Source organism: Heterocephalus glaber, unplaced genomic scaffold (genome assembly GCF_053883595.1).
Source record: "Heterocephalus glaber isolate CG9 unplaced genomic scaffold, H.glaber_assembly_v1.0 deba00001613, whole genome shotgun sequence".
NCBI lineage: Eukaryota > Metazoa > Chordata > Mammalia > Rodentia > Bathyergidae > Heterocephalus > Heterocephalus glaber.
In genome coordinates this window covers 2,295,564-2,303,900 of record NW_028258384.1, presented here as the reverse complement: position 1 = coordinate 2,303,900, position 8,337 = coordinate 2,295,564, and positions in this window count along the sequence as shown.

The following is an 8,337-nucleotide window of genomic DNA, read 5'->3' as shown; positions in this document are numbered from 1 at the left end:
ATTGCATTGGCCATTTTCAAATTTAATTTTACACACAGAGAATCACATTACTGAGGAAAGTTAGAAACCCCTTTTACTTAATGATCTATAAAAGTAGGTCTAATCTCCTACCCTGGTTAGGTGCTGTACCATGTGGAAGAGGGTGCTGATACAGTGGCACTGATCAAGGGTCTTTGAGACTTTGGGGGTTAGGCTTGGGCTATGATAACTGGCTTGAACCAGTGGCCATCCTGTCACTCCAGTGTCTCAGATACCAGCTGCCTCACATATGCTGCTTCCTCCCAGCTTCCCCTTCTCACTTCTTGCTGCTTTGTGCTATTATGTGTTAAGGCCTTACCTTTTCCTAAATGTCTAAATGCTTTCAAACCTCCTGTACTACCTTGACCATCACTTCTTCAGCCATTTCCTTGAAGTCCTTGGTGCTAGGTGGGCTTTTGTGACAACTTTCACCTTCTCTGAACTTTTTCCTTGCTGGGAAGCATCTGTGTGTGTGCAGGGAAGGGGGGTGGGCACAAGGGAGGGGGGCAAATGTGTGTGTGCATGTGTGTGTGTGTGTATAAGAGAAGTATAAAGGATGCTTCAAATGCTGTAAACAACTCTAGCTAGCATCCTCTGTCCTGTTATGTGAAGTTCTGAAGTTCTAGTGAATTTCTGTTTCAGTGGATTCAAATTAGTATTTACTGCCAAAAGGAGAAAAACCATATCCAAGGACCTCTTTATCCAAGAATGCTCTTACCAAGCTAAACGTGTGATGCAGACCCATCACATCTTCAGTTTACAGATGTTCTCAGAACAGTCCCACAAACTGAAGAGATCTAAGTTTCTGAGCTTAAGAGGCAAATAGAACACTAGCTAGTCCTAACTATTGCTAGAACTAAAAATCTTTGTTTTCTCCTGTATTATTGACAAATCACCTAATTCAAGGACTTTTTGTTTTCCTTTAGAGACTTTTTAAATGACTATCCATCAGTACAGAAATATTATCATTTTTGCAAACTAAAACTAGTGTGAAGTTGGTTTCTTTTCTAATCATAAAATTCACTGAGCTTGTAATTATGTTTAGAAGGTTTAGTACCAAAATCAAAATTTTAGCAACAAATAGAGATCTTATCAACACCATGTAGGCCAGAGATTTTGTAATGGTTTTTGAAAGACCCAAGTAAGGGAGAAAAATTTGAGTTGGGATGTTTAACTTGGGAGAAACACGGACATCAGTTTGAGGGTCTTCAACCAGCGTGGGATTATTTTTATGAAAGTACTGAGGCCATCCTTTAAGGTACATTTTTTACTCAGCATTAAACAGTAGCTACAGTCATGAAGCAAAGCTCCCATTGCAACTACATGATACTTGAGATGTATTCATGATTTGAGAATCATAACTAAGAAGTAAAACATTGGGGAAGGACAATATAAAAGAGAGAGGCTTAGTACAAAGTTTAAGGTACGAATGAGGCTTTTAAAAATCAGTATCTGGATAAATAACTACTAAAGACATTGAAGAACATTCATCCACATGAGACAAAATGTCCATCTAACAGACTCAGGAGTTTCTGAGCCTTAGGAGGACATTTTATTCAAAAGAAAGGATAAATCTAAATCATTCTGCCTCTTTGAGAGATGCCTGGATTTACAGCACAAAAGAAAAGGCTTGAATGAAAACTAGGAGAGGCCTTCGTTTTTCATTCCCAGTGAAGAGGGTGGAAATCTTAAGATGCTCCACCGGGATACCTGTAGCACTGACTATAGTTTTCTGCCTACAGTTTTGAATGTACTAGTCCTTATTTCTGTAGAAATGAATGCACCTCTTTACTGATTGATGATGCTAAAGAAAATGATTATCCCAATTTTTCTTCTCCCCCAACCCCTTAAACATTTAAGAAAATTAAAGTAAAAATTTAAAAGCCCTTTTTATGAATGTAACCTAAGTTTATGTTTGATGTATGACACTGCAACTTTAAAATGTTAAGAAATTATTTGCCTTTTTTCTTTCACAATTAAGCTTTATAAATAATCTGTAGAGTCAATTGAAGTATAAAGCTTAAGGATCACTCTTAAGACGCCTACAAAATCTTGTATATTTTTAAGTGTGCCAATTTGTAACATATTTTGTAAGTGTATATTTTTCTTAGAAAAGTGCTGTGAAGTGTCTGTATGTGAGAGTTTTCCTTTTTCTGCACCACTAGGTGCTAATAAAAGGATATTTACTTCAAAGTTTCTGGTTTTAGAAACCACAATACAAAGAAAAATACACTTTTGTTGGGAATTTTGTAACACAAAAGATGTTGTGAAAGAGTGTAGTAATCTTGTGCAAAAGAAAATGAACATTTGTGAGCTTCTTGCTGTTTTATAGATTTTCTTGTAAATTATTCTTGTAACACCTCTGGTTTTGTTGTTCTTGTTGCAAAGTTTTAAATATTTGTGACTGAATGTATGGTGAAACTGTCATAATGTTACCTAGCTGAGTTTTGTTATTGTTTATGGAAGTAAATAAAAAGAAAAGTTTAAAAAGCTGCTTTAGAATCATATGTAACAGAAATCAAACCATTTCTAATTAAATTTATAGCCTAAATAAAAAGTTCTTCATTGGTCTAGAGCAGTGTTTCTCAAACTATCTCTGGTGAAGGACCAAATTTTCTTGCAATTCATCACAGATCATTGTAAAATGCAATAAAAATAAATTTCTAAAAAGGTGAAGCAGAATAAAAACATGCAAAATAAAAGCCAAAAAGTACTAGATTTGACCAACAAAATTATATTTCAAAACAAACACAGCATAGGCAAACAATTGCAAATACTTTATAATAAATGTACCGATAGAGGTTAATTGCCATGAAAGATTTTAACCACATTCCAACACTTTAAATAGTATCAGCAGCATTACCATTGTCTGAAAACTTGTTAGGAATGCTGAATTCCAGGACTTATGCAAAATTCTGCTGAATCAGAATCTGAATTTTAACAAGACACCTAAGTGATTGTGTGTATGTTAAAGTTTGAGAAGCACTGGGCTAGTTTTCTGTAGGGGACTCTTTTTCCCTTCAAACTGGAGAATCATTTTCTAGTATTTCCCATCTTCAGAGACCATAAGATACATTATGCCCTTCTTTTGTGATCCAGATGGATTTTGCAGAGATGCAGCCTTCTTGAAGTGTAAAAGCTGTTGTTGAAAATAATAAATGTTGATTTGCCTGGTACCCAAAAATGTCAGATTTCCATAATTCCCTACAGTTCCTATATTATTTAACTTGGCCATTCAGCTATGGTCCCTGTTTCTGTGTGTGTGTGTGTGTGTGTGTGTGTGTGTGTGTGTAGGTGTGTGTGTGTGGTCCTGGGGTTTGATCACTGTCAATACTGAGCTACATCCTCAACCCTTTTTATTGTATTATTTATATTCTAAAAGTTGTCTAGCCTGGGCTCAGCTTGGAATCCTCCTGCCTCAGATTCCTCAGTAGCCAGGATTATAGGTATGCACCAGCACATTCAGCTTCATGACTTTTCCAAGCTCTATCCTTATCATGCCTCGTGTTTTAATAATTGCTATGTCTAGAAAAAAATTGAACTTTAAAGTGCCTAAACTACTTGAGTAAGCCATCAGAGCCCAGAGCCCTTGTTAACCATGGCAAGGTCACTATGGCATACATAAACCAACAGTCACATTATTGGTTTTGGGTTTTGAATACCATTGCTCAGAAAAGCTAAAAAATGTGTATTGGAGTGGTCTTCTCTATGATAGAACAGCTCATCTGATATAGGGGAAAATGTGCAACTCCCAACCTGTTAAATATCAGATATGAGGAGTTCTTGCTCCCCAAAATTGAATAATGAATTCTAAGGAACAAAGGAGGTTAAGAGTAGGGAAAATTTATTGAAAAAGATAGTTTCTGAGAGACAGGAGGAGACCCAAAAGTGGGTTGCCATCATACTTCACAGACAAAGTTTTATAGAGAAAATCGTGAGGTGGGTACAAAATCACAAGGTGGGTACAATGTGGGTCATAACTATGATCAACAAATAAGATTACAAGTATAGCTGCTTAGATGATATAAATCCAATGTGGAACTGGGGTCATTTATCAAGGGTACATGGAAAGAAGAAAGATATTTTTAGGAAGGGTTCGGTCAGGAGGTCCTGGTCACCTATCTGGGTGATTGATGTCTATCTAGAATTTATTGCACCAAGTGATACCAATTATAGCATAATCTTCAAGTTATTGCTTATCCCTCAGGGAGGCATGTAGGCCTGGTCATTCCATCTTTATCTTGGTGCCTGGCCTTTGACAGATGTGCCTCCAGCCACAGTTGTAATATGTTCTCATTTTCTGCATTGACTCCCTTGCGGGCTTAACCCTGTCTAACTGCCTATATTTCTACATAACTTAGCTGTCTCTAATATTCTCCCCTCTAAAGAGGTACCCCTAACTGCTGTGAGGGAAAAAGGGGTGATGACCACTGTGGCTACTTCTGTATGAAGGGGGTCATAGTAGTGATCAGCAGACAGAGATATTCTCCAGAGGGTCTATCTAAAGGCCCTTGATAGATGCCAGATGTTGTCATCTTTAGCTTTAAGTCTCATCTTATAGCTTTAAGTCTGGATGAGACAAAGCCAAAGAAACAGTTATGGGCCAAATAATAAGATCAAAAAAACTATTATTAATATAACCAAAAAAATGTTTCCACCACAAAGAGCTAGTAATAGCCTCCTACAAAGAGAGTAAAGAGAAGATCCAGGGAGCTTCTCTTTAACAGCCACTGAGATATTGGCAGAAGGATCAGGAATGTACACACAACATTCAGCTTTTACAATTGCACAAGTACCCCCTTGTGTTGCTGTTAGGCTGTCTAATGCCATCCAATTTTGGAGGACAGCTTGCCTCATTAATTTTACTTCTTTATTTAGAAGAGAGATACCTGTCAAAGTGTTGTTTAAGGCCTATTGAGTATAATTAGCTAAGGCCTCAATGTGTTGCATGACATTTTCTAATCCCAGGGAAGGGAAAAAGATAGAAGCCAAATGATCACACCAGTGAAACACATTCCTATACCATCATATCATAAATGGAGTAAGTTTGCAGGTTGATGAATGTTTTTGAAACTCCTGCCTTGTAACCACACAAATTCCAGTGTGCATCTCCCTATCTATCCAAGGGGTATCCAGGGCCACAAATGAGTGCCACTGGTGGCTTTCCATCTAATTTCAGGGCAATTAAACCAGTTTATTGCAAACCAGTCTTTGACCTGTAAAATTATGGTGTATATACACTATTTGGGTGGTGTTCACTCAAAGTATTTAGTGATTTAGGCCAATGAGAATAGGAGTGATTTCTTTGTTCCCAACATAAGGGGGCTTTTCTACAAAGTTGTCCTATAGTGGTACTTAACCCATAATCATCCAATATCTGAAAGTAACCATCTTGGTATCTATGATTGTTGGCTCTCATGATAGGATCCTTACTTAATAGGGCTTCTACTAGAATCTGTAGAGAGGCTTCAGTGGTATTCTTAGAATGGTTATGTCCAGGATCATTAAGGGTGGAATTTACAGGCCACTTAATTATCTTATAATCATGAGCTAAACTATGAACCATGGAGATTTTTTTGTGTCTCATCAATGTAGTTGTGTAGCTTATTCTAATCATTTCCTTGAAATGGGGATACCCACCAAGGGAATCTTGATGTGCTTGACAAGGGGAACAGTGTAGCAAACACCTACACCCAGTATTTGCAGGCTATAGTACAAGCAGGCTATAATTCAAGCATCTTGCCCCTCCATAATTCAGCTGTGTTACATTGGAAGTAGCAGTGCTTGGCTGAGTTCACTCCCAGTCAAGGTCAACTGAGTCCAACTAAATTATTCCACTCTAAATTAACCATTTGTTCTCTTCAGCAAAGATACGCTTGTGCCCTCATTCTACAGTCCTGCCTTGATACTTGTTATCAGCAGGTGTCTCAAGGCCTGCCCAGTTTCCCCCCTTCCCACACTTACAATAAATAAACACTAAATGTCCTAAAAATTATTTGTCTTTGCTGCCTAGAGCAGCTTAGGTCAGCCCAAGACTCAGTTTCTCTCAAGTCTCTGTCTGTGTGTTTCTTTTAATTCCTACTTTCCTATCTCACAGACATCATACTGGTTTACAAGAGGCCAAGGCCACTACAGGGGTCTCTGGAAAAAATCCCATTACCCTTTCCCTATAAAGTAGGCTACATATCCAGAAAGATGTTTGTTGTAATGATACTGTATATTTATGTGCCCACACTAGAAAGGAAATGTATTCTCCTTTAAGTGATATGAAAGTAATTAGTAAAAGGGCTAAGAGTATATCTTAGATTGCTTATCTGAACATTGTTTTCTTTTGCAATAAGAAATTTAAATCTTCTCTGTGTTCACAGGAGTATTCAGATAGTTGCTCACATTCAGGGACAGTCTCTGGTTTTCAGGGTTTGAGTTGGTTGTGGTGTTTCCAGAAGTCCAGGCATGCTATCTTGACAGCTGATAGAGTTGATAGGATCAGAGTGTATGGTCCTTCCCAAGTTGGTCCTAGGGAAGGAGATGATGAGGGAAGAGACTTTACCAGTACTAAATCTACAGAGTGTAATATGGAATTTCCTTTTTCTTTAGGTTGAGCTTCTATTAGCTGTTGAAGAGTCTGGTGGAACTTAATCAGTGAGGTGATATCTTTTAGCAAGGCATCTGTTTCTCTACTGGAGAAAAATATTAGTGAGAAAAGAGTGTCCATAAAGAATTTCAAATGGACTGAGGCCTAAAATTTGAGGTGTATTTCTTATATTGATAAGAACTAAACATAGTAAGTGAAGCCACTGTAGTTGAGTTTACTGAGCCATTTTGTGAAGATGTCTCTTTAGAGTCTCATTCATTTTTTTCTACCTTTCCTGATGATTGTGGCCTTCAGGCACAATGAAGGTAATAGAGAATGCCCAGTGACTGAGAGACACCCTATGTGACTATTGCTTTAAAAGAAGGCCCATTATCACTCTGTAAGCTCTTAGGATGTCCAGATCTGGGGATGATTTCTGAGACCAAAACTTGTGCCACCTTTTGTGCTTTTTCTGTTCTACAAGGAAAAGCCTCAACCCAGTCAGTGAAAGTACCTCCCCAGACCAATAAGTACTGGAGTTCCTTACTCTTTGGCATATGAGTAAAACTGAGCTGCCAATCTTTACCATATCTCTGTATACCTGGAATGGCTATGATCCAGTTAAGAGGATTGTTCTTTTGGCAGAGCTCACATTTCTTAACTATCTGTTGTATTGTCTGAGAGCATCCCATTCCTGTGAATAACTTTGAGGCCATCTGATTGGTCATGTCTCTCCCCAAGTGAAAGGTTTGATGTAAAAGACTTAATAATTTTCTATTGACTAGCAATAGGAAGGAATAATTTAGCATCATCTGATTGTAATCATCCTGATGGAAGGAACTGACACCCATGGGAAAGAGCCCATTGAATTTTTGATTAAGAATATTTGGGTAGAGTATGATCAAGGCAAGTGAGGAACTTTCAAGTGTCTGATATAGAGTCACTACTGCATACCTGGTTTTCTTGTTCCATTTTCCATGAAGGAACTGCCATCACAGAAGAGGGTCAAATCAAGGTCAGTAAGAGGTGTATCTAACAAGTCTTCTCTGGTTGTTTATGTGTGGAGAATTACCTGTCTTTCAGTCTCAATTTCCTCCTTTTCTAGTAGAAAGGTGGCAGGGTTTAAGGAGCAACGTGTCTTTATTAGAATAGCTGGTCTTTCTAGAAGTATAGCGTGGTATTTAAGAATTCAGCTGTCTGATAGCCATAGGCTCCCTTTGGAAAAAAGAAACCCTGCCACATTGTGAGGGGCATATAGAGTGAGATCTTTACATAAAATCAGTTTGTATGTCTCTGTACCAGAAGAGCGACAGCAGCCACAGCCCTAAGGCACAGAGGCCACCCCTTTACTACAATGTGTATTTCATGACTCAGATACCCTATAGGCTTTTTAGTAGGTCTTTGATCCTGCATAAGCACTCCCAAAGCTGTGCCCTGACTTTTATCAACATTTGGTTTGAAAGGATGTCCTGTTGGTAGGCTCAGTGCTAAGGCATTCGGAAGTGCTTGTTTAAGCTTCTGGAATGCAGTTTGGGAATCAGGTTTCCAGGTTAAAATGTGGATATCTGCCTTTTTGGCTTCCTTTATAAGCTGGTAGAGGGGTCATGCAATCTCACCATATCCTGCTATCCAAAGGTGAGAAAACCCTGTTATCCCTAGGAATCATTTTAGCTGTTTTAGAGTCTTGGGCTGTGGGAAGTAAAGTATTGGTTTAATTCTTTCTTCCTCCAGATCATGGGTTCCCT